At 33.5% G+C, this 24,782-nt stretch overlaps 1 protein-coding gene across 3 annotated transcripts in view; it reads left to right on the forward strand.

The window, feature by feature from the left end:
• The window catches only part of MARCHF1 (membrane associated ring-CH-type finger 1), an 828,885-nt gene that overhangs the window by 365,370 nt on the left and 438,733 nt on the right, over positions 1–24,782 (forward strand). Inside the window, exon 1 of one of the 3 annotated variants that reach the window (XM_050791812.1) lies at positions 21,434–21,525. The exons of the other annotated variants lie outside the window; for them this stretch is intronic. The gene's annotated coding sequence lies outside the window, so the exon portion shown is untranslated. Of the gene's footprint in view, positions 1–21,433; positions 21,526–24,782 lie in introns of those variants that run through there. 3 annotated transcript variants of the gene reach the window in all.

Genomic DNA, 24,782 nt, shown 5'->3' on the forward strand with positions numbered 1-24,782 from the left:
TCTCTTTGATATAAGCCATTGTAACTGGGATGAGATGATATTTGTATCTCATTTTGATATATTGTATCTCATTTTCATGCTCACTTGTGTTTTTCTGATGGTTATTGACATTGAGCATTTTTAAAGATATCTATTGGCCATGTATATGTTTCTTTTGCAGAAATGTGTGTTCAGGTCTTTTGCCCAGTTTTTAATTGAGTTACTTTTTTTTCTATTGAGTTGTTTGAGCTTTTCATATATTCTGGTTATTAACAACTTGTCAGGTATATAGTTTGCAAACATTTTCTCACCATCTGTGGGTTGTCTCTTCAGTTTGTTGATTGTATCCTTTGCTGTGCAGAAGATTTTTAGCTTGATATGATTTCATTTGTCAATTTTTGGTTTTATTGACTGTGGTTTTGAGGTCTTACACAAAAAATCTTTGCCCACACCAATGTCTAGGACTCTGTTCCCAAAGATTTTTTTTTTTTTTTTGTAGTAGCTTCATAGTTTCAGATTTTAGATTTAAATCTTCCATCCATTTTTATTTGAATTTGGGGCATGGTTTGAGAATAGGGGTCTAGTTTTATTCTCCTGCATGTCATTATCCAGGTTTTTATTAGCATCATTTATTGAAAAGACTTTGCTTTCACCATTGCGTATTTTTGGCAACTTTGTTAAAAATGAGTTGGCTATAAATTTGTGGATTTATATCTGGGTTTTTCATTCTGTTCCATTGGTCTATGTGTCTGTTTTTATGCAAATACCATGTTGTGGTTACTACAGCTTTGTAGTAAATTTTGAAGGCAGATAGTATGATGTTTCCAAGTTCTTTTTGCTCTGGATTGCTTTGGCTATTTGATGTCTTTTGTGCTTCATATAAATTTTAGGATTATTTTTTCTATTTCTGTGAATGATAACATTGGTATTAGACTAGGGATTGCATTTAATCTGTAGATTGCTTTGGGTAGTATTATTATTTTAAAAATATTAATTCTTCTAAATCATGAACATGAAATATCTTTTCATATTTTTGTGTCTTAAGTTTCTTTCATTAATGTTTTATAGTTTTCCTTATATAGGTCTTTCATTACTTTAAGTTTATTCCTAGGTATTTTATTTTTTCTGTAGGTAATATAAATGGGATATATATATCTTTTCCTGATTGATTGCTACTACAACATAGAAATGTTTCTGATTTTATTGTTTATTTTGTATCCTGCAACTTTACTGAATTTGTTTATCAGTTTTAAGAGCTTTTGGCTGGCCACAGAGTTTTTGGCATGAGTTTTTAGCTCAGGCCTGTAATCTGGTACTTTGGGAGGCTGAGGCCAGTGGATCACGAGGTCAAGAGATTGAGACCATTCTGACTAACATGGAGAAACCCCATCTCTACTAAAAATACAAAAAAAAAAAAAAATGCTGGGCATGGTAGCATGCTCCTGTAGTCCCAGCTACTTGGGAGGCTGAGGCAGGAGAATCGCTTGAACCCGGGAGGCAGAGGTTGCAGTGGGCTGAGATTGTGCCACTGCACTCCAGCCTGCATGACAGAGCAAGACTTCGTCTCAAAAAAAAAAAAAAAGGTTTTTTGATGGAGTGTTTAGGTTTTTCTAAAGCTAAAATACTATATTCAAACAAGGATAATTTGACTTCTTTCAAATGCAGATGTTCATTATTTTTTTTCTCTTGCGTAATTGCTCTGTCCAGTACTTTCAGTATTTGTTGAACAGAAGTGGTAAAGGTAGGCATCCTTGTATTGTTCCAAACCGTAAAATGAAGTCTTTCAGTTTTTCTCCATTCAGTATGATGGTAGCTGTTATATATGGACTTTCTTATTTTGGGGCATATTTCTTCCATACCCATTGTGATGAGGGTTTTTTTTTTTTTTTTTTTTTTTTTTGTCATTAAGGGATGTTGAATTTTGTCAAATGCTTTTCAGCATCTATTGCAATAATCACATGGTTTGATTTTTCTTGATTCTGTTAATGTGATATATCATGTTTATGGATTTGTGTAAGTTAAACCATCCTTGCATTTCTGGATGAATCCCACTTGATCATAGTGAATGATTTTTTAACATGTTGTTGATTTCAGTTTGGTAGTATTTGGTTGAGAACTTTGCATCTATGTTAATCAGTGATATTGGCCCTTAGTTTTACTTCTTCATTGTATCTTCATCTGCTTTTGGTATCAGTGTAATGTTGGCCTTGAGAGATGAGCTTAGAAATATTTCCACCTCTTTAATTTTTAAAAAGAGTTTGAGTAGAATTTGCATTAATTTTTTAAATGCTTGGTAAAATTCAGCAGGGAAGTTATCAGGTCCTGGACTTTTATTTGATGAGAGACATGTTATTGTGGCTCAATTTTATTTATTTTGTTATTTTTTTTATTTTATTTTATTTTTATTTTTATTTTTATTTTTTATTTTTTTTAAATTTATTTATTATTATTATACTTTAAGTTGTAGGGTACATGTGCATAACGTGCAAGTTTGTTACATATGTATACTTGTGCCATGTTGCTGTGCTGCACCCATCAACTCGTCATTTACATCAGGTATAACTCCCAATGCAATCCCTCCCCCCCCTCCCCCCTCCCCATGATAGGCCCCGGTGTGTGATGTTCCCCTTCCTGAGTCCGAGTGATCTCATTGTTCAGTTCTCACCTATGAGTGAGAACATGCGGTGTTTGGTTTTCTGTTCTTGTGATAGTTTGCTAAGAATGATGGATTCCAGCTGCATCCAAGTCCCTACAAAGGACTCAAACTTATCCTTTTTTATGGCTGCATAGTATTCCATGGTGTATATGTGCCACATTTTCTTAATCCAATCTGTCACTGATGGACATTTGGGTTGATTCCAAGTCTTTGCTATTGTGAATAGTGCTGCAATAAACATACGTGTGCATGTGTCTTTATAGCAGCATAATTTATAATCCTTTGGGTATATACCCAGTAATGGGATGGCTGGGTCATATGGTACATCTAGTTCTAGATCCTTGAGGAATCGCCATACTGTTTTCCATAATGGTTGAACTAGTTTACAATCCCACCAACAGTGTAAAAGTGTTCCTATTTCTCCACATCCTCTGAAATAATACCACACATCTACAGCCATTTGATCTTTGACAAACCTGAGAGAAACAAGAAATGGGGAAAGGATTCCCTATTTAATAAATGGTGCTGGGAAAATTGGCTAGCCATAAGTAGAAAGCTGAAACTGGATCCTTTCCTTACTCCTTATACGAAAATTAATTCAAGATGGATTAGAGACTTAAATGTTAGACCTAATACCATAAAAATCCTAGAGGAAAACCTAGGTAGTACCATTCAGGACATAGGCATGGGCAAAGACTTCATGTCTAAAACACCAAAAGCAACGGCAGCAAAAGCCAAAATTGACAAAAATGGGATCTCATTAAACTAAAGAGCTTCTGCACAGCAAAAGAAACTACCATCAGAGTGAACAGCAACCTACAGAATGGGAGAGAATTTTTGCAATCTACTCATCTGACAAAGGGCTAATATCCAGAACCTACAAAGAACTCAAACAAATTTACAAGAAAAAAACAAACAACCCCATCAAAAAGTGGGCAAAGGATATGAACAGACATTTCTCAAAAGAAGCCATTCATACAGCCAACAGACACATGAAAAAATGCTCATCATCACTGGCCATCAGAGAAATGCAAATGAAAACCACAATGAGATACCATCTCACACCAGTTAGAATGGCGATCATTAAAAAGTCAGGCTCAATTTTATTATTTCTTAATTGATTGAAGTTTTCTCTTTTTTCATGATTAAATCTTCATAGGTTGTATGTGTACAGGAATTTATTTATTTTAGGTTTTCTAAATTATTGGTGTGTTGTTGCTCATAATAGTATCTAATGATTATTTGTGTTACTGAGGTCTCAGTTTTTAGATATTCTTTTTTGTTTTTGATATTATTTATTTGAGTCTTCTCTCCTTTATTCTTAGTCTAGCTGAAGGCTCACCACTTTTTAAATTTTTTCCAAACATCGTGTTTATGTTTCATTTGGCTTTTGTACTTTTTGGTCTCAATTTCATTTATTTCTTCTCTATAGAGTATGTATTACTTCTTTACTTCTACTAATTTGCTTTTTATTCCTTGAGGTACATCATTAAGTAGTTTATTTGAAATTGTTCAACTTTTTTGATACAGGTGTTTCTTGCTATAATCTCTCTTCATACTGTTTTTGCCATATCCCATATATTTTGGTATGTTATATTCCTTTTCATTTGTTTCAAGAAATGTTTAAATATACTTCTTAACTTCTCGATTGACTCGTTGATTCTTCAGAAGTATGTTGTTTAAATTTTGTATGTTTGTCTATTTCCCGAGTTCCTCTTATTATTGATTTCTAGTTTTATTCCATTGTGGTCAGAAAAGATACTTGATACGATTTCTGCTTTTTTGTATTTGTTCAGACTTGTATTTTTGCCTAAGATATGGTCTGTTCAGGAGGTTGATCCATGTAGTGATGAAAATAATTAATATTCTGCAGCAGTTGGCTGAAATGTTATGTAAATGCCAATTAGGTCTATTTTATCTAGCATGTAGTTTTATCCCATTGTTTCTCTTTTTATTTTCTGTCTAGATGATTTGTCCATTACTGAGAGTGTGGTGCTAAAGTTGCCTACTATTATTGTTTTGCATTCTATTTCTCCCTTTAGATCTGTTCCTGTTTACTTTGCATACTTGTGACCTTTGGTGTTGAGTGCACACATATTTATGACTGTTATATTCTGTTGTTGAATTGACCCCTTTATGATTATGTAATGAACTTATTCTCCTCTTTTTATAAACTTAGATTTATAGTCTGTTTTATCTGATATTAGTATAACTACTTCTGCTCTTTATTGGTTTCCAGTTGCATGGAGTATCTTGTATTACTCCTTTACTTTCAGCCTATATGCATCTTTATAGGTAAAGTGTGTTTCTTGAATGAAGCATGTAGTTGGGTCCTGTTTTTTAAAATTCATTCAGCCACTATATGCCTTTCGATTGGAGAATCGAGACTATTTACATTCAGAGTTATTATTGATAAGTGTTATTGATAGAGTGAGTACTTCTGCCGTTTTGTAGCCTGTTTTCTGGCTGTTATGCGACTCTGTTTTTCCTCCTTCTTACTCTCTTCCTTTGTGGATAAGTGATTTTTTTCTTGTAGTATAATTTGTTGCTTTTTATTTTTAGTGAATCCATTATAAGTTTTTGTGCTGTGGTTGCCATAAGGCTTACAAAAATAATTCTATATATATAGCAAGTTATTTTAAAGAGAAGACAACTTATCTTAGATCACAAATAGAAAAATAGAAAGAAAGCAGGGCAAACATACGCGCACACACACACACACACACACACACACACACACACAGAGAAAGAAATTCTACATGTTAACTTTATCTCCTCCACGTTTTGACTTTTGCTTGTCTCAACTTACATATTTGTATATTATCTATCTCTTTACTTGTTGCTATAGCTATTATTGTTTTTGATAGATTTATGTATGGGCTTCATCCTAGAATTATAAGTGGATTGCACACCACAATTACAGTAGTAGGATATTCTGGGTTTGTCTGAGTGCTTGATTTTACTTGTGGGTTTTATAGATTATCCTTGTTTTTGCTTTCTCCATCAATTCCAGAAAGTTAAGTTTTGAAATCGTGAACTGTAACTATAGATTTGTTCACTTCTTTCAGTTCTGTGTGTGTGTGCGTGTGTGTGTGTGTTTGTGTGTTTGCCCTGGTTTCTTTCTATTTTTCTATTTGTTATCTAAGATACGTGTGTATATATATACACACACACACATATACACACGTATACGTATATATGTATATGCATATATATGTGTGTGTATGTATATACACACCAACACACACACATATATGCAAACGTGTGCCATGGTGGTTTGCTAAACCTATGAACCCATCACTTAGGTTTTAAGCTTCACATGCATTAGCTATTTATCCTGATATTTCTCCCCACAGTCCTCAACAGGCCCCAATGTATGTTGTTCCCCTTCCTGTGTCTATATTTTCTCATTGTTCAGCTCCCAATTATGAGTGAACACATGCAGTGTTTGGTTTTCTGTTCCTGTGTTAGTTTGCTGAGAATAATGACTTCCACCTCCATCCATGTCCCTGCAAAGGACATGATCTCATTCCTTTTTATGGCTGTGTAGTATTCCATGGTGTATATATACCACATTTTCTTTATCCAGTTTATCATTGATGGGCATTTGGGTTGATTCCATGTCTTTGCTATTGTGAATAGTGCTGTGATAAACATACACATGTATGTATCTTCATAATAGAATGATTTATATTCCTTTCATTATATACCTAGTAATGAGATTGCTGGATCAAATGGTATCTCTGGTTCCGGATCCTTGGGGCATCACCACACTGTCTTCCACAATGGTTGAACTAATTTACATTCCTACTAGCAGTGTAAAAGTGTTCCTATTTCTCCGTAGTCTCACCAGCATTCATTGTTTCTTGACTTTTTAATAATTGCCATTCTGACTGGTGAGATGGTACCTCATTATTTTAACATAATGAAATGTGCTTCTTTGTTTCTAGTACTATTTGTTTTTCTGAATTCTAGTTTGTTTTAAATAGTGTTTACATGATATTTCTCTTTAAATAATTTTACATTTTACTTATGTGTGTACTTACATTTGAAGTACTTTTTTGTTGACTACATATAGTTTGCTTCTGCTTTATTTATACAATCTGACAATTTCTGCCTTGAATTGGTGTGTTTATACTGTTTACATTTAACATAAATGTAAGACTTTTGATATGAAATCTGTTATCCTGCTGTATTTTTTACTTGTTCTTTTTGTTTTTGTTTTCCCCTTCTTTATGACTTATTTTGGATTATATTTAGGATTTAGTTGTATTGCCATCTTTGGCTTATTAGCAATATCTTTTTAATTTTTTATGGTGATTTCCATTATTTAATTATTAATATTTAACTGATTGCCCTCTGTCTTTATACCATATTGCACAGATAGTATACATCATGCTATTTTACATCTAAGACCTTTACATTGGGATTTTTCCTTATTCCTCCTCTCATTCTTTCCTTCTGCCTGAATAATTTCCTTGAACATTTTTTGTAGTTCAGCAATGCTAACATAAATTTGGTATTATTACATGTGTTAGTAGAGTTAATTTTGGTTTCATTTTTGAAGAATGTTTTCATTCGTGTTTAATTCATACCTGACAGGCTTTTTTCTTTCAGATGTACTGAAGATAAGTTGGTGGGATTCTTATTTTTCTTCTCTTCTATGAAACAGGCCTTTTTCTCACCAGCATTATTTAAGATTTTCTTTTAGTTAAACATTTCCAGAAACTTGAATTTGGTATACTTGTATCTGATTTTCTTTATGTTTCTTAAGTTCGGGATTTAATGGGCTTCTTGGATCAGTGGATTTAATTATCATACATCTTAGAAAATTTTCAAACACGATTTTTTCAATGTATTTTCCTATTCCTTCCTCTCTTTTCTCTACTTCTTGTACTCCAGTTATATGTACGTTTAACGTCTTGATTTTCCCCACGTGTTACTCATTCACTTTTTTTTTAAGGCTTTTTTTGTGCTATGGTTTGGATATAATCTATTGTTATGTTTTCAAGTTCACTTATCTTTTTCTGTAACATCTAATTTGATTTTACATTCACTTAGTGAATTTTTATTTCAAATACGGTATTTTTTAATATCAAAAGTTCCATGTTCTTTTTTATATTTTCCATTTATTTTTTTCCATAAATTGATTTTTAAGTTAATTTTTTAAATATAATAGCTGTTGTAGTTGCTTGTCTGCTAATTTAATCATCTCTATTTTTGGACTCTATGACATCACTGACCTTAATCGTGATTAAGGTTAGAATTACATTTTCTTCTTCTTTATATATCTAGTCATGTTTTATTCAATGCCAGATATTGTGAATATTCTGTTGTTGAGAATCTGGATTTTGTTATCTTTCCTTATAAAGTGTAAGTTGTTTTGGTAAACAGCCAGTTTACTTGAGGTTTAATGTCTTCCTTTAGAGACTTGCTTTAATTTTTATTTAGGGAGAGTCTAGAAGATCATTTATTATAAGGCATGAGTGTTCTGGGGATCTCTGCTGAATATCTTTTGATTCTATAAGTTATCTTCTCTCTCATTTGCTAAAACGTGAAGTCTGTGTAAACTCTGAGGTTTGTTTTGTCTGAAACTCTCAAGTAGTTATTTTTTTCCTTCTTTATTTGTGGAGTTTCCCGTCATAACCATGCAAATTAGCGTGCAGGCAAAGACTCAACAGGACAGTTATAGGGATTTCAGGAGCTTTCTATCTATAGCTCCTTTCTCTCTGGTTCTTTGCTGTGTGAATTCCATGCATCTCTATTACTCTCCACCTTAATCTTTATCTCCTTAATGAAACAGACAACCAGGCACTGCTTTTTGACTCCTTCTCTGCAACAAGTCAAGTAATTGCCTCTAGGCAGAAAGCTGGAATATTGTAGGAATTACCTTCTTGTTTCCCCCTTTCAGGAATCATGTGTCTGTGCTGCCTATTGTCCAATGCCTAAAAACATTTGTTTCATATAATTTGTCTAGTTTTATAGTACTTTATAACTACAGTTGCATACAGTGTGAAAAGGCCTGAAAACAATAGAGGAACAAATCTTCCAACCTTAATTTTTAACCTCCTACTGCTTCCTTTTCTGTGGTATTTATCTTGTCTCTTGTATTATTATCTGATTTTATGATTTCCATTCTGTTCCTAGGTGTTTGTAACCTAACGTTTTTGAGTGCCTAGTAGGAGTCATGATGTATCTATGTGCTTTACACTTATCTAATCTAACCACATGCTTTTAAATTATTGATATATAGGCCACAAGTGAAGTTACTAAGTATTTTTCTAGTAATTATTCCCCTACAGACACTATCTAATGGATGGTTTTCTTTATTTGGAATTAATTTAAAGGGTAAATTATATATTAACCTCTTTTTAAAAAGGAAAAGTAGACTATTGGATAATATGATTGTGGCTACATTAAATGATCTGTTCTGAAGTAGAAAGCTTTATACAATAATTTTAATATTGTCTAAATGTCCATCACATTTTAAAATTTCTTATTCATTTGCTAATAGTAGCTACTTTTAGAAAAATGATCCTTGGACAATTGCAGTCTTTCTTAATGACTAAACATCACCAAATAATTAAAAATTCTAAACAGAGGTCTATGTTTTCATTGCTTTATTAGAAACAACAGTAATCATTGTTTCTATTCCATGTAATAGTAAACATTTTATTAGGTGGTTTAAAGCTGTCAAATTTAAAATTATGTAAAATATTCACAATAGAGTCATAGTTCAGAATTTATTTTCAAACGAAGTATAGATATTTTTCATTGTGTGGATAAGTACTTCTTAGTACTTTGCTCAAGTGTTCCTTCTTCTTTAATGTAACCTCCACAGTGACTTAAAAATAATTACATTCTATCTAACTCAGTAATTGTATCAGCAAATGTTCTAACCCAAATAATCCAGCTTATTCTTTTTAAGTATCTTAAAGTTTGCAGTTTCTCAGTCTCTCTCGTTCTTTCTCTAAATCTTTCTCTTTTCTCATATATTTGTATTTACTGAATATTTTATTGAATTTTCCATCCAAAACCTAAAAAGATTTGAGGGTAGTAAATTAATTTTGTTTTCTGGCATCCCTGGCAACTGCCCTCTATGAAGACTTTCAAGAAATCATAATATGGCCTAAAATATTATGTAGCATATCTATGTTTCATTTTTTTTCAATTATTTTAAAGTTAGTCTTTTAGATTTTTGACCTATTAGTACTCTAGTGACTACTTATTCTTGGGAAAATGGCCAAATAGTATAGAAACTTATGATAGGTTTACTCATTTTGCCCAATTCCATGAAAGCAAAAACTACTACAGAGTGCCTTGATCTGGGTGTTATTTTTATCAAAACCAGAAGAACATTCTAATAATACCACATACATTGCCCACTTGGCTTTGTGGCATGGATTTCAAGGGCAGCGTAATCAGGGATCCAGGATCAGTCTGATTATCACCTCACACAATTAATATCATATTTGATCTGCATTCTATACATCAGAACTCTTTATTAACACGTTGTTACGAAATTGGTATCAGACAGAGTTAAATGTAATCTTATATCAATCAGTCATTTACTATATGTGGGACCTTGGGCGAGTTATGTAACTCTCAGAGCTTCAGTTTCCTTCTCTGTTAAATGGAGATAATAAACATGCCTAGGAAGATTGTGTTGGGGGACAAATTAAATTTTTTATATATATATATATTTATATATTATATAATATATTATACATAATTATATTATAATTATATATGTATATATATAAAATGCATAATGCATTATTTGGCAGATATGAGTTGGTTCAATAAGTAGCTTGGTTCAATAAGTTCCAGTTGAACCAAGTAGTTATTGAACCAAGTAATTGGTTCAATAAGTTCAATAAGTAGCAATTGCTGTTGCCATTTTTATTTTCTTCAATACAATAATTCAAATTTATAATGATACTATAACACTCCAATTATGAAAAATTGCATCTTTTAAACTATAGTTTTGATGTGAGGTATTTAGCTTTTTTATAACTCCTATTTTTTTGAAAAGTGCTATTTGATGTGTGTCTCTATATTTAATCAACTAGTGGAAATAATTCTCTTTACATAAAAGATACTGAGTTTTACTGTGAGTTTGAATACTCTTAAGTAGAGTGTCAAGAAATATACTCAATCGTTATTTTTAAAATATTTAATATCCATCTTTTTTTGCAAGATAAGTACTTTTAAAATGATTAAAGCCTTTATTAGGTAATTTTAAGCTTCAAATATGAGTGGTTAACTATTAGCACTTTTTCTTTGACAAGCCATGTACCAAGGAGTTTACATGCATTATTTTCATTTCTTGTGTGTGTGTGTGTGTGTTTTTTTTAACCAAAATAATATCTATTTATAAAGTACAACGTGTTTTGAAACATATATACACTGGGTAATGGCTAATGGGAGATCACCTCACGTCTTTTAGAATGATAATTACCAAAAAGATGAAGGAATACACATGTTGGAGAAGATGTTCAGAAAAGGGAACCCTTGCATACTGTTGCTGGGAATGTAAATTAGTGCAGTCCTAGGAAAAACAGGAGGGATCGTCCTTAAAAATTTAAAAATGTAACTACCATATGATCTAGCAATCTATTTGTTTTATCTCCAAAGGAAATGAAATCACTATGTCTAAGAGATATCTGCACTCCCATGTTTATTACAGCACTATTCACAATAGTTAAGATATGAAATCAACCTAAGTGTCCATCAGTGCATGAATAGATAAAGAAAATGTGGTAAATATAGACAACGGAATAATGATTCAGCCTTTGAAAAAAGAAAAAATCCTGTCATTTGCAACATCACAGATGAAGCTGGAGAACATTAAGATAAATGATGCATAATCTCACTTGTATGTGAAATCTAACAAAGTTAAACTCATAGAAGCAGAGAGTAGAATGATGGTTACCGAGGGTAGGAGGATAAAGTTGTGGAGATGTTGGTCAAAGGATATCAAATTTTAGTTAGATTGAAGAGATCTATTTTGTACACGATGGTGTCTATAGTTAATAACAATATGTTGTATTCTTGAAAATTGCTGAGAGTAGATTATAATTTTCCTTACAACAAATTAGCATGAGGTAATAAATATGCTAATTAGCTCAATAGCCATTATCTCATGTATTTAATCAAAATATTAACATAGTACTCCTGTGCTAATATTAATTAACATGACTATTAATGCTATTTATATAAAATAATATGAACACACCAGAACTTTACTGCTTTAGAGTATTGAAAGATCTACATGATTATTAATATTGTTCAAAGTTTTTAAAAATCTGAATGACTGTTACAATGCTCTAATGTATGAGACTTTAGAGGCCTAGTATAGATAGAGAATAGTCTATAAAAATGATATAATATCTGATAAATCTTCAGATTTTTTTTCTTATAGAGTAGTTGTAATGGTACTTACTTTTAAATATTCAATAACTTATTTTCAAATATTATATTATATTTTATAATTTATTTTATGCCCTCTCACCTTTTTATTGAATGTTTTTTTCTCTGTGAAATTTTCTTAGGGTAATAAAACAATTTTTAGTACCTATTAGGAATCTCTTTTGTTACTTACATCTTTTTTTAGACATTTTACATGTAGAATCTACATGTGCGTGTGTGTGTGTGTGTATTTAAGGCAATCACTTAAAATTATAGATAACAAATGTGTAATGGAAAATCAAATAGTCAATAACTAGACCATTATATCTTACTCTTTTTTTTTTTGTCAGAAGCTGATTATTTAAGTCTTCTTCTTTGATAAGATTGGACACCTATTATCTCCTTTACCTTTTTCTTCGGTGTTTCTGCTTTTCTTTATGGTAAACCATCAACAACAGCATACTCCTTGTCTATTCATATAGAGTTCTCTTTAGTAAAATATATTACTGTACAAGGTTTCTCTATATAAGGGACCATTTCTTTACAAGAAACCTACGTACAAAGAGTAAGCACAATATCTAATGTCACAGAAACCTCAAATTAAAGGGTACTTCAGAAATTATTAAACCCAGTCTTTAAAAAGACTTTTGAATTAATTTATTAATTGTCTCAATAAGTGGTTGTATATCTCCCTACTTGAACATTAAAGTTTGGTACTACAAGAGCAGCCCTTGTTTATTTTCACAGAGCTAAAATTGTCATAATTACCTTTCTTATACTGACTCAGATGGACCTCTAACTGTTGGACTATGTTCAAGAGTTAGGGAGTATATGTTCTAGTGTTTCAAAATACACCTGGATTACCATTTGCCTTTGATTATTTACCACCTGCTCCCATACTGTTTTTTAGCCTCAAATGGCTCCTTCAAGCCCCCTGTAACCAACATGCAGGGTAACACTTATAAAATACAAACACTGGTACATATTCTTCATTCTCAGACTACTTTGAGGCTTTGCTTTTCTCTGCTCTTGGCCCTCACTATGTCATCCTCTGTCTTTTCTTTCTATCTTGGCTGTGTCCCTTGGATTTGATGCCCATTGGTATCATCTGAATGTTATGCAGAGGGTTAACAGTAACAGTGAATCAATGGACCTGTCTGTGGAAGTGTTTTAGCTTCCTAAGACTGCTGTAACAAAGTACCAAAAACAATAGAAATATATTGTCATGGTTCTGGAGGCTAGAAGTCCAAATCAAAGTGCTGATACAGCCATGCTCACTCTGAAAGCACTAGGGAAGCATCTTTTAGGACCTAGCTTCTGGTAGTTCCTTGGCTTGTGGGAGAGTAACTCCAGTCTTCACATCATGTTCTCCATGTGTGTATGTATGTTTGTTAAATTTCCCAATTTAACATATACTCTAATAACTTTTACGTTGGACTGAGAAGAGTTCTGGGTGAAATACCATAGACATATGTAGACCTAATAAGACCATTCTAAATTGAAGATAATATCTATAGGAGTTTGTGTAGGAATTGGTGGGGAAGGTTGATGCCATTTTAAGGTTGAATCAGATTTGGCTAAAAATATACGAATACATATCTATAAACAACAAATGAAAATCAATATTTCTATAGTCAGCTAATTACATCTTTATTCTTCCAAGAACACAAATAATGACATTTGGCTATGCCCATACGTAGTTACCAGGACAATTATTTTAACCAAATTTCGTAAGTCTGCTGGTTGTTTTGGAACTTTAGGAATATAGCATATTCAGCAGCAGAAAATACAAATTATAATTTTATAGCAATAGTTCTTTCATTATTAAAATCCACCAGCTATAGAAAGAAGAATATATACATTGACTTTCTGAATTTTGACCCATTTTTCCTCTAGCACTTTCCAAGTTACTAATTATATTATAAAAATTATTCGTCATAAGTATCACTCATCCCCAAAAATAATAACATTACTAATGTTAGGTTAATTATCCCTGCCATTTTTCATAGTCAGTGGACCATGAGAATAAAAATATGATGAAAAAAAGTCAGCCCTCAAACTTTATTATTCCTTGAATAATAAAAAATTGAATCAGATATAAAAAACTTAGTAAAATATAGTTTCCAAAGAGGCTATGCATGTAATTCAGAATTATATTATAAAATATATTCCTTTCAGAACTATTCCCAGTAGTAAAAAGTAACTAAACAACATGTAAACAAATGTACTTGTTAGATTGTTGGTTTTTAGTTAAAGCATACCTATGCTTTATACTCATCAAATTGGGTCAGAAATTGACAAAAGAGCAGGGGTCTCTGGATCAGGAAATTTTTCTACATTGTTTCTGCCATCTACTAGCCTTCAATGATATCAAAACATTCAGTCTCGCAGGACTTAAACTGGTCGTCAAATGGTAGGGTGCTTTATAATTTGCCTTTGAAATATAAAATTCCATGATGCCATTTTCCCCTTAAACTAAATGAAGACTTGTGATATTGTGAAATACATATTTGGTCTTTGACCCCTTTCCTAGCATACAACTCCTAAAATCCTTAGAATTGCCAAAGTGATGTCTTTTTTGTATACTAATGAGTTGACTGATGACCGGCAGCCCCTAGGTAGCTTCAGGATGAAGCCTGTTCACTCAGAGAGACCAAGCAGGATTATAGAGGGTTGAGACTTTTTAGCACAACCCTTCCTCCAAGGAGGAGGGAGAGAGCGAAAGTTAAAATGATGACATCAGCTAGTGGTTTAATCAATCATATCATAAAAACCCAGAAGGACTGAATACAGAGAACTTATGGATGGCCGAACATGTGGAGCTTCCTGGCTGGGGGTGACATGTAAACTCAGCACCCCTTCTCACATGCTTTGCCCTATGCACCTCTTCATCTGTATCCTCTGTAGTAAACTCATACACCTGAATATTTCCCTGAATTCTGTGAGCCACTCTAGCAAACTCATTGAACCTAAGAGGGAAGTTGCGAGAACCCCAATTTGAAGTCAGAAGTTCCAGGAGCCTGGACTTGTGACTAATGTCTGAAGGTTGGGGGACAGTCTGGTGAGACTGAGCCCTGAACCTGTGGGATCTGATACTATCTCCAGGTAGAACTGAATTTGGGTGACACCCAGCTGGTGTCTGCTGCAGAATTGCTTGTTTGTTTGGTATGTGGGGTGGGGCGGGGGGAAAAGCCCTGCACATTTAGTCACAGAAGTCTTCTGTGTAAAATAGAAAATCACAGTTTGAGGGTGTTTTTCCTTGAAAAACTAGTAAGATATTTCATTGTAAGGAATAAAAATAATATTTGAGCAGATACATATATCTCTACATCTAGACAAACTTCAGGAATCCAAAATAATGTCATTTGGGGGTGTGTGTGTGTGTGTGTGTGTGTGTGTGTGTGCGTGCGCGCGCGCGCTACATTAGGAATGTTAGGTCCAGGTCTCCTTTGCTCGAACCTTAATATCATACAGGAAGTGCTTTGTTAAATTTAGTTTTTAATTCTCTGATGCATTAAGTTAGAATTTCGACACTTATAAGAGGAAACTACTACTTCCATCTTTAAGTCATGGAATGGCTTAGAGAAACTGTGCCACTAGGCTTGAGAATACCAGGGTTTATGAGGACCTCAGAGATACTGACAGTGAAGTTCCAGAATATGGAAGGGGAAGGAGCCTTAAAGCTATGTGTGAGAATGCTTCCTCCCCACCACACACAGACACACACAGACACACACACGCACACACACGCACACACACACATTTTCTCTCTTATTCTTCAGCAATAAGAGTGGACAGGTTCTGAGGCAAGCAGTAATTAAAGACCTTCTGCCATGATTCCAGTTCCCCCTTTTGGGATGACTGTGAAGATAAGTGAAGAAATACATATTGGCGGTCTGAAACTGTTTTTTTCTATTTTTGCGCCTTGTTCAGCTAGATTTACTAATATTTTGAAAGCTACAGAGAACATTAACAAAGATTAGCTTGTACATTTATTTACTTGGAGAATAAGGCTGAGTCTAACTTTATTTGCCAAAATAAATCTTATTTTTAAACAAAATTTTAATTCCATATGTCTTTTCAACAAAGTAAAACAGAATATAGAAATTTGATTTTAACCCTAAATTATTTTCACAAGCTAATTATTAATACCCATGTACCTTCCTTAGGTATTTTGATTACTTCTAACATGTTACCTTTTTAAAAAGAGGATTTAATAAAATGATTCTTTTTACTCTCTCAAAAATTAGAAAGGAGCAAAAATCAGTCCCATGGTGTTATTTGAGAGACTCAGTTTGTGATGATATTCTTTTGTCACGAGCATAAAATAAATCATATAAACTAGTATAACTGACTCTTCAGGGCATGCTGTAATTATCACACATATTATGTGATTGTGGTGATTGCTATGGATTCTCCAACAGACTGAAATGAATGTCTTGGCTATGTTGTAATCTGCATCAACTTCAGAAAGTATATGTGGTCAAAATTTGGAAAAATAATTTCAAGAGAATAGAATCAAAGATCTCAAGAGTTCATCTGATCCATTATACTGTATTTGGTATTGAAAGCTGATCATCCAGTTGCTTCTGAAAGGTCTTCAGAGACAGAATGCTTACATTAAAAAGATGTTGTAATTACAGAAGACACTTGCACATACTAAATGTAATCACAATTGGGTTCCAATAATCAGACAAAACCCATAAAAAACATACAAGCATTTTAGAAATGCTTTATTACATGTAGATTTTTTAATAAACACATAACCAGAAATTTTAATTATTTTTCTGTTTTATACTCCCACTCATTATTTCCACTAAGCTTGTTTTGCTAGCTTGCGTTGCTCCCTAACTCTCCAATTAATACGTAACTGTATACTTCAGAATTTCCCTAGTAACAATACCTTTAAATTCAAGTTTCTTCTCCCTCTCCTTTACAAGATAACGTAAATTCTTTGTGCCCTGATAGCTTATCCATATGTTCTTCCCAGTAATCTTTGACAGTGGCCATTTGACACCCTTTGCAATGACGCTTTGAAAACCCACTCAAACCAGGTTTCCTCCCTTTCACCAGGGATTTGTAATGAAATATTCTTTTGCCAACTCAGTGTACCTTGTTTCTATTTTCAGAAATAACTTAAAGTTCTTATCTTTATTACCTTTCTGTCTTGTATCAATGTATTTATAATTTTATAAATATAAATATAAAATATAATTTTATATTTTATAATTAATATGATTTTATATTTTATAATTAATATAATTTTATATTACTTACAGGCTTTTTCTTTCTGCCAGGTCCGTGGTCTGGTTTCCTTCCTCTCTCCTTTCAAGTGGTGATCCTCATAACTGTATATGGCTTAAACCAATTAATAATCTTAAACAAATTTTCTATGTTATTTAAAATAGCATCCTGAACTCTCATATGCCAATCTCACACCATCTCTGTGCCTTGAAATGATTTAATCACTTTATGTCTACCAAGCCCAATAGAGGCCTCAATTCCTCCTTAAGACTTTCTTTATGTATTTAGATCTCATATTATTTATTGTTGCTCAGACTTTCTTTGATATTTACTTTCGGTATTCTATATTATCTTTCAAATATTAATTGCCATATGCTGCATATTTTTTTAATTGACTTACCTCCTTAAATCTTATTTCCCTAATGACACAACAAACTCTTTGATTACAGATATTGTGCCACATAATTTTATACATTACCTGCTGCCCATTAATTCCTAGCATGGTTCAGATAACACAGAAGATGCTTAATAAATGTTTATCGAATTGAATTTTCAGTCTGTCCATTTAATGTGTTAGCAGATGTTTACTCGGTTCCTTGTCTTGGCCTAACACTGGGTTTCCTTTCTTGATTAATTGCAATCAAAATAAATGCTTTGGAGGCCTATTTGTTGTTGTTGTTGTTGTTGCAGCTGGCAAAGATCGAGCTGGTCTTATGCTACCAGAGTTGCATATTTTGCCTCGTTTACCTTTTAAACTAGAGACAATGTAGGCCACTGAGAATAAGGAACAGCACCAAATCAGAATCTCTTGGGGGAAAACTGAGGTCTGAGTATTAGAGTTAATAAATAAAAATGCCAAATTTTGGAGCCAGAGGCAGGAATGAGGAAACTGTCCCCAGAGCTGAGGGCTGGAAGCCAGAATGTGGAAGCAAAACAAATACAATTTAGACATGTATATGGAAAAAGTATTCAGTGAAAAGCGAATATTCCAGGATAAGTTCAACATTAATTATAGTCCCTGGTTTCCACAAAAATCAAGTTTAAAAATCTGGATCACGTAATGTGATCACATATGTAGAAGCAGATGAGCTGAATGATTCCTGAATCCACGATTATTCTGGCCAGTGTCTGTCCGTGCCCAGTTGCTGGGTCCATTGCTCCTTGTGACTCCACAGGGTTTAATTACTACACAAGATGGACTGTGCTCCCATAGGAGAAATGCATTCCACAACAGTTTTCTTAGTTTGGGTTTGTTACGTAATGAGTCACCGCAGAGATTTCTGATTGTTTCTAGTTGGCAGAGCACTATGGAATCTGATTGAGGAAAGGTATTAGGTAAATGCAAAACATTGACATTAGCTGATGTGTATTCAGTGTTCCAAGGCAGCAAGTATTAGAATGTCCAAAGTATTAAAAGCATGTTTTTCCCCTGATACAGTTGGAAAATTTTAGAAGTTCAATTTGTGGCAATACCTAATACAATATTAGGTAAATATTTATTAAACAGATTGACTATTAATTTTTCTTAAGTTATTGCTAAAACATTTGCTTAAAACGATATAACAAACCTCTTCTTGTTTACTGTGTAAAATACTCTAAGAAATAAATACACTTTTCCAGAAATTTAATTTATATTTTAAATTTTAGGATAAGAGAAAGCTAACTGAAATAACTCAACCACATACATCAAATTAACTCAAAATTAAAATCTGATTTCTGAAAAATCTCATAGCAAACAAAGAATAACCTCATATGCATAATGAGGTAAAGGATTAAGACAGCCATTTAGTTAATTCAAGCTAAAAATCTTCTTTCCTATAACTTTAATGAATATTTTAAGCAAAACTACCGAAGTCTGAATTTATCTGGAAAGCTGCCTTGGCTTTTCAGGGAACTTTCCATGGATGTAAACACTGACAATATTACTTGTCTAAAGAGCTTCATAATTTGAATTTTAGTATTTGTCACACATCGTTAGATTTACAGACTTCTATTTCCAGCATTCTCTTAATTAAGACAGTCCTTCTAGATAGAGGGATTAAAAATTATTAAAGTAAGGAACTTCTCACACAGGTCACAGATGTGAACATTAAGCCACAGAAAATTTAAGAATTCTTAATTTTAACTGTAGACACGGCATTTGTGGCAAAGGTTGGCTTTTTAGTCTTTTCATTAAAGCTCTTGTATGTCACAAATACATTCTGTAAGCTTAAGTGTGATGATGAACAAATGCCAGGTTTGAGGCACCTATTTTTTTTAACTATTTGAAGCAAGAGATTTGCCTCTATATGAACTTTAATGAACTTGTTGTGCTGAGCTTATTTTAGTGATACACTGGAATGGTTCTCAAAATTGGTTTGTATCAGAAACATCTGCAATTTTTTTTTAACTGTCCACTTCAGAACTGTAGTCTTCTTGTCTCCACTGCAGCCCTCCTGAAAATGTATCTATGAGGGATCTATGCATTATAAAATCTCCCCAGATGATCTTGATGGATGGTAGGGGTTAGAACCATGGGCAGGTGGCTAATTTAGGTTGAAATGAAAACATATTTGGACCAAACTTATAAATACATTGAAGTGTTTATTTCAGTGTGAATATTTAAGTTGAAGATGTTAATCCAATCTTTACCTATATTGTTTTTGGCTTTATTGCCAACAACAGTACAGATCTTTTTCCACATTTTATTTCTATCCTGAGTTGAAACAACTTGTAATGTCATAATGGAAATGCTTTTATTGCTGTATACAACAAAGACAGGTAGAAATGAATTGCAATTAACAATCACTTTGAAGATCTCTGTGATTAGGGACAAATTCTAACTTATAAGCAGTACTTGAGTATATAAAAACAAGGAACTTTCTGAATTATGCTTCATTTAGGGTGAACAAACACAAACAATGGTGGGAGATCTGATCTATTCACAATATCCAGAAAATGTACAATGTACATATCAAAATGAGAAGAGAAAATTCTGTCCTTTTAAAGACAGAGTGCCAAACACCTTGAAAAAGAGGGAATAATCATGCAGGAAAGTTATTTTTACAAAGTTAATGTAATTTAAGAATTTACTTCACCGAGACAGTAGAATGCTTTAAAAGGAATTTTTTAGAAATGTACAAAGCAGAAGTTCTGATTAACCATTTATTTCTTCCAAACTGTGTAACTATTGAGAGGACAGTAATAGTAAAGTCTGCTTCCTTTCTGGAAAAGCAAGGAGAAGCTGCTACTAATTCTAACATATATTTCAGGGAGCACAGAAGTTGCAATAAAGCTGAAATGAGTAGTATAGAGCTCTGTGCTTCAGACTACCTGATGCCTTCTGACTCCTGTTGCTGATGTTTCAGTAAGAAAGGTGCAGTGAATGGTTAACCCTCTTTACAACCATCCAGAAAAAGACATCTGCAATTGCTCCAGGTCTCCTCTTCTGTCTCTCTCTCTCTCTCAACACCTCATTCGATCTCATGCGATGCTCTTCACTTGAAGGCAGATCCTTTGACCTAAGCAGATTATTGTAGATGCATGAAGGACACAGCCAGCTAACTGCGCTTCTCAAGGAAGAGATTTGGCTCCAAATAGGACACTAAGCTTTTCAGCCGTCTGCTTATTTACCTAGTCAGCAAGATGCAGTGTCTCTGGGTGCTTAGTGGACTCCTGGGGAATCAGAGGAGAAACAAAAGCAGAAGTGGCAGCCGCTGCAAATCTGGGAGTCTGTGCCATTAAAGGAAGCAGTTGCTAATAAGGGCCTGTGAGACCTAGGTTTCCTTGGTTTCCATGACAGTTATTAGGTACCATAGAAATTGAATTGTCTCCCACAATGCTCTTAGGGGAGAGGGGGTGCTCCAGTGACAAAGCAGTTCCATTATGACTTGCAGTAAATCGTCCTTTGGAGAATGCAGTACTCCCTGGATTATTTGCTCTCGCATTTCTTGTAACTCCCCTTTCAATGTGTTTAACATTTTGACCAGAAGACTCTGGCCTCTGCTGCACAGTGTCTCAAACACTATTTTTCCCCTTTTTGTTTAGACCTGAGCTTGGCAAAGCAAGGATATGAACAATTGTGCAGGTGGGCTACTCAGGGCGAGTGAAGAGATAAGGCATCCAATCAGGGATTGGCCACCTGCAGCCCTGCCAATATGCCCCTCCACCAGATTTCCATAATCCCAGCACGGGAGACTGCCAGCAATGGGAGAAATTCAATGGGCAGAAACAAAGAGAAGAACAAGGAAGTCGAGGTAAGAGGAGGTTTAATTTAATAAAATCAGAGAGCCAAGCCACTGTTGCCAACACTGCTCTCTGCACCGTGGGACATAGCAAGGGCTTCAGAGCAGCTGGATCCCAGCTCTCGGTGTGTAACAGTAGATTGGAAGAGAATTACTTGTAATTGACAGGGGCATTTTAAACTTCACCTCTATTTTGTGAATGAAGAGAGGAGCCAGATCCATAAGGACACTTCCTACTTGACAGATGGAAACTTTTGCCTCTTTTTCTAAACGATCTACAGAGTCACTTTTGACTTTTATGTCTTGTGGGTTACAACCGGCTGTTCTGGGTTGGCTCTGGACATTGCTGTGGTACATTTTCACACAGTGGAACTGGTTATGCTTGCAAATTCTGCTCACTGCCCATTAAGCTAGGATATTTGAAGATAACTGTCTTAACAAAGGGACAGAGAAGCGAGTTATGACACATACATAACATGACTAATACATAACATGAATTAGTGCCTCATAGGATCTATTTGCTCTTCATTCATTGGCAGTGCATGGTTGTGTATGACTGTTGTTTGATATCTGTACATTTATATTTTATCTTCTGAAAAAAGACTTCTTTTGAAACTTCACACAGGTTATAATTTTCAACTTCTTACATTGAGTCTTTATTTTGCAGGGAAATTTAGCAGTAGTTGTTCTAAGTTAACCTGCTTGAAAGATCATATGCTGGAAACTTATTTCAAAGGTTTTTAAGAAAGGGATTGAACTGAACACAGTCAAGGATATTGAGTGGAAATGTCATAAATGTTGTTGTGTTCCCCTAAAAGGGAGCTTGAGACAGAATGCCAAAAACTGTAATCCTCTTGTCTCTTTAACATAACTATTTTCTAGTCCTCAGGTGTCCTTAGCTTTGTATGAGATGGGCTTTGTCTACCTCCAGTTCTACATGTTAATGTTTTTCTTTTAATCAGGAATAGGTGCTGGAGACAGAGGGAGCAACAAACAAAAAATAAAGCAAATAAAATAAAGGAAATGGGAGTGGAGCGTCAAGGAGTGTCTAAAAAGAAAAGACTAATAAATTCGAATACACATTCAAATGAGAAAATGTATTTGCAGCCTCTTTCTACTTTATTTGAACTGATTTTGAAAATGTCATTCAATGGCAATGAGTTCTTGATGTGGCTAGAATTTGTAGATAACCTTGGGAGATTTTTCTAAGTTAGTACAAGAGATACTTTTACATTAGTAATTGCCTCATGATAAACACATCAAATATTGCAGGAATTTCTGAGAACTAAACATTCTGTAAAGAAACTTCAGCAGTCCAGAATGCTCAGGCACATTCTCTAGAGTGTCTCTTTCCTTCGACTTGGAAATGTGATTATTAGAATATGAAACAGGTTTCTCTTAAGTTTGTTGGTGTTAGGTGGAGAAGGTGGGGTACACTGATCAATTCTGCAAATAGGTATAGAAATGCCAAAAGCAAGATTCATAAAAGTTATACATTGCTTACCCACAGTAAAATTTCTGGATAAATTTAAGATAATGTTGAAGAAAACTTTATGTGAAGATATCGGGTGGCAAATTTGTTTGGTATCTGAATGGTCAGCATCTGAATAATATTTGGAAAATGAAACACTGTGTCAATTCCAGTTCTTTGCCAGAAATCTGTTTCTGTAGATGTCTACTTGGCATAAATTGAGATGGCTTACATAATTTTTAAAGAACAAATAAATATTTTTTATGTTAGAAATAATGGTGAAATTATTCTATGTCAAGTAAAAATAGCCACAGTTGTTATCCAGATATGGATATTAATCCACATCTTTAAACATCTTCACAAATATCTTGAATTATTAAAACATGTATAGCTTTGTTTCTTTCAGGGTCAAAAACCACTCTCATGTGTCACAATGGGAGTTAGTGGGCATTTTTAAGGAAAGAAGAGGTTAATTGGGAGAAAAACAGAAGAAACTGTGAGCTTTCATATAATTCCTAAAAAGAGATACAGTTCTGAATGTCAGAAAGGGAAGCACTTATAATGTTTCAAATGCTTCTTGGTTTTCTATAGGATGTAGTTAAAAGTTTCCTTTTAAAAGTATGTTTAAAACATATTAGTCAATCTTGTAGGCTATTGAATAACTTGTTTTGATAAGCTAAATAAATAGTCTAAAAGAATTGTAAATGCCTTTAAGGTGGATAAATTAAACAGCATACACCTGTGTGCTGGACAGCAAGAAGAATCAATGATTTCTGTAATTTCAAGTGGCGATGCTTTCTAAAGAAAAGTAATACATCTTGTACATATATGGACATTTCCTGATGAGCAAATGAAAAACATCCTTTCTTGAAGTTTCCGTAATGTTTTTTCTTGTCCTAAAGTTATCCAAAGCATGCATATGTGCATTGGGCAAATGATCTAATTTCAGAATTAAGGATTTAGTTGTAATTAATTTAAGTTAATAAATTAAATTAAAAACTAATTTGAATTTAATGCAACTTAACTTCTCTTCATTCAAAACTTAGTGACTTCTAACTAATGTATTAGCTTGATATCATATTTCTTAAGCCATATGAAGAAAAAAATAGGAAAACTGTCAATCATAGTTGAAATACAGAAGATCCATCCTGTTAAGAATATCACAAAAAGATTTCTAAAAATTATTTTGTTGATTTTTTAACAGCGTAGGTCTTCTATATTTTAAGATTTAAAAAAAAATTCCTACCTCTAGCTTTATAATGAAAATATATTTTGCATGCCATAATATTATAATCATCTCTATTTGGTCAATAACCCTGGAAGTACAAAACACAAAATAATATATTATGTGCAGTTTGAATACAGTTGATATTAAGGGTTAGAGAAGGGATATAGGTTTACCTTTCAGAGGCACCAGCTCTGGAGGTTGATTAGGCAGTTAAAATGAAGTGCCTTAGATTTGCATTCCTGGCACAAGATTTTATTAGCACAACCAGAGTGGTTACTACAACCACTTCACTTCTTATGAAGTGAGTAGATATTGGTCCATTATGAAGCTACAGAAAATTTAGCATAATACAGTAGTCAAAAGAATTAATTTACACTTGGAGACTATATATGTGATGGAATGTTTGAGTGCTAGCTCCAGGAGAGTTCTGGAAGGAAATTACTAATCAGATGTTCCTTGGTAAATGGAATTGATAAAGGAAATAAAATGGTTTAGATTCACCTACACCTTGGGAAAACCACATTCTTGGGAAAGCTTTGGGAGAAGATAGCTCTTCAAAATGGTTCATAG

The sequence above is a fragment of the Macaca thibetana genome, chromosome 5 (assembly GCF_024542745.1).
Source record: "Macaca thibetana thibetana isolate TM-01 chromosome 5, ASM2454274v1, whole genome shotgun sequence".
In the NCBI taxonomy this organism is placed as follows: Eukaryota; Metazoa; Chordata; class Mammalia; order Primates; family Cercopithecidae; genus Macaca; species Macaca thibetana.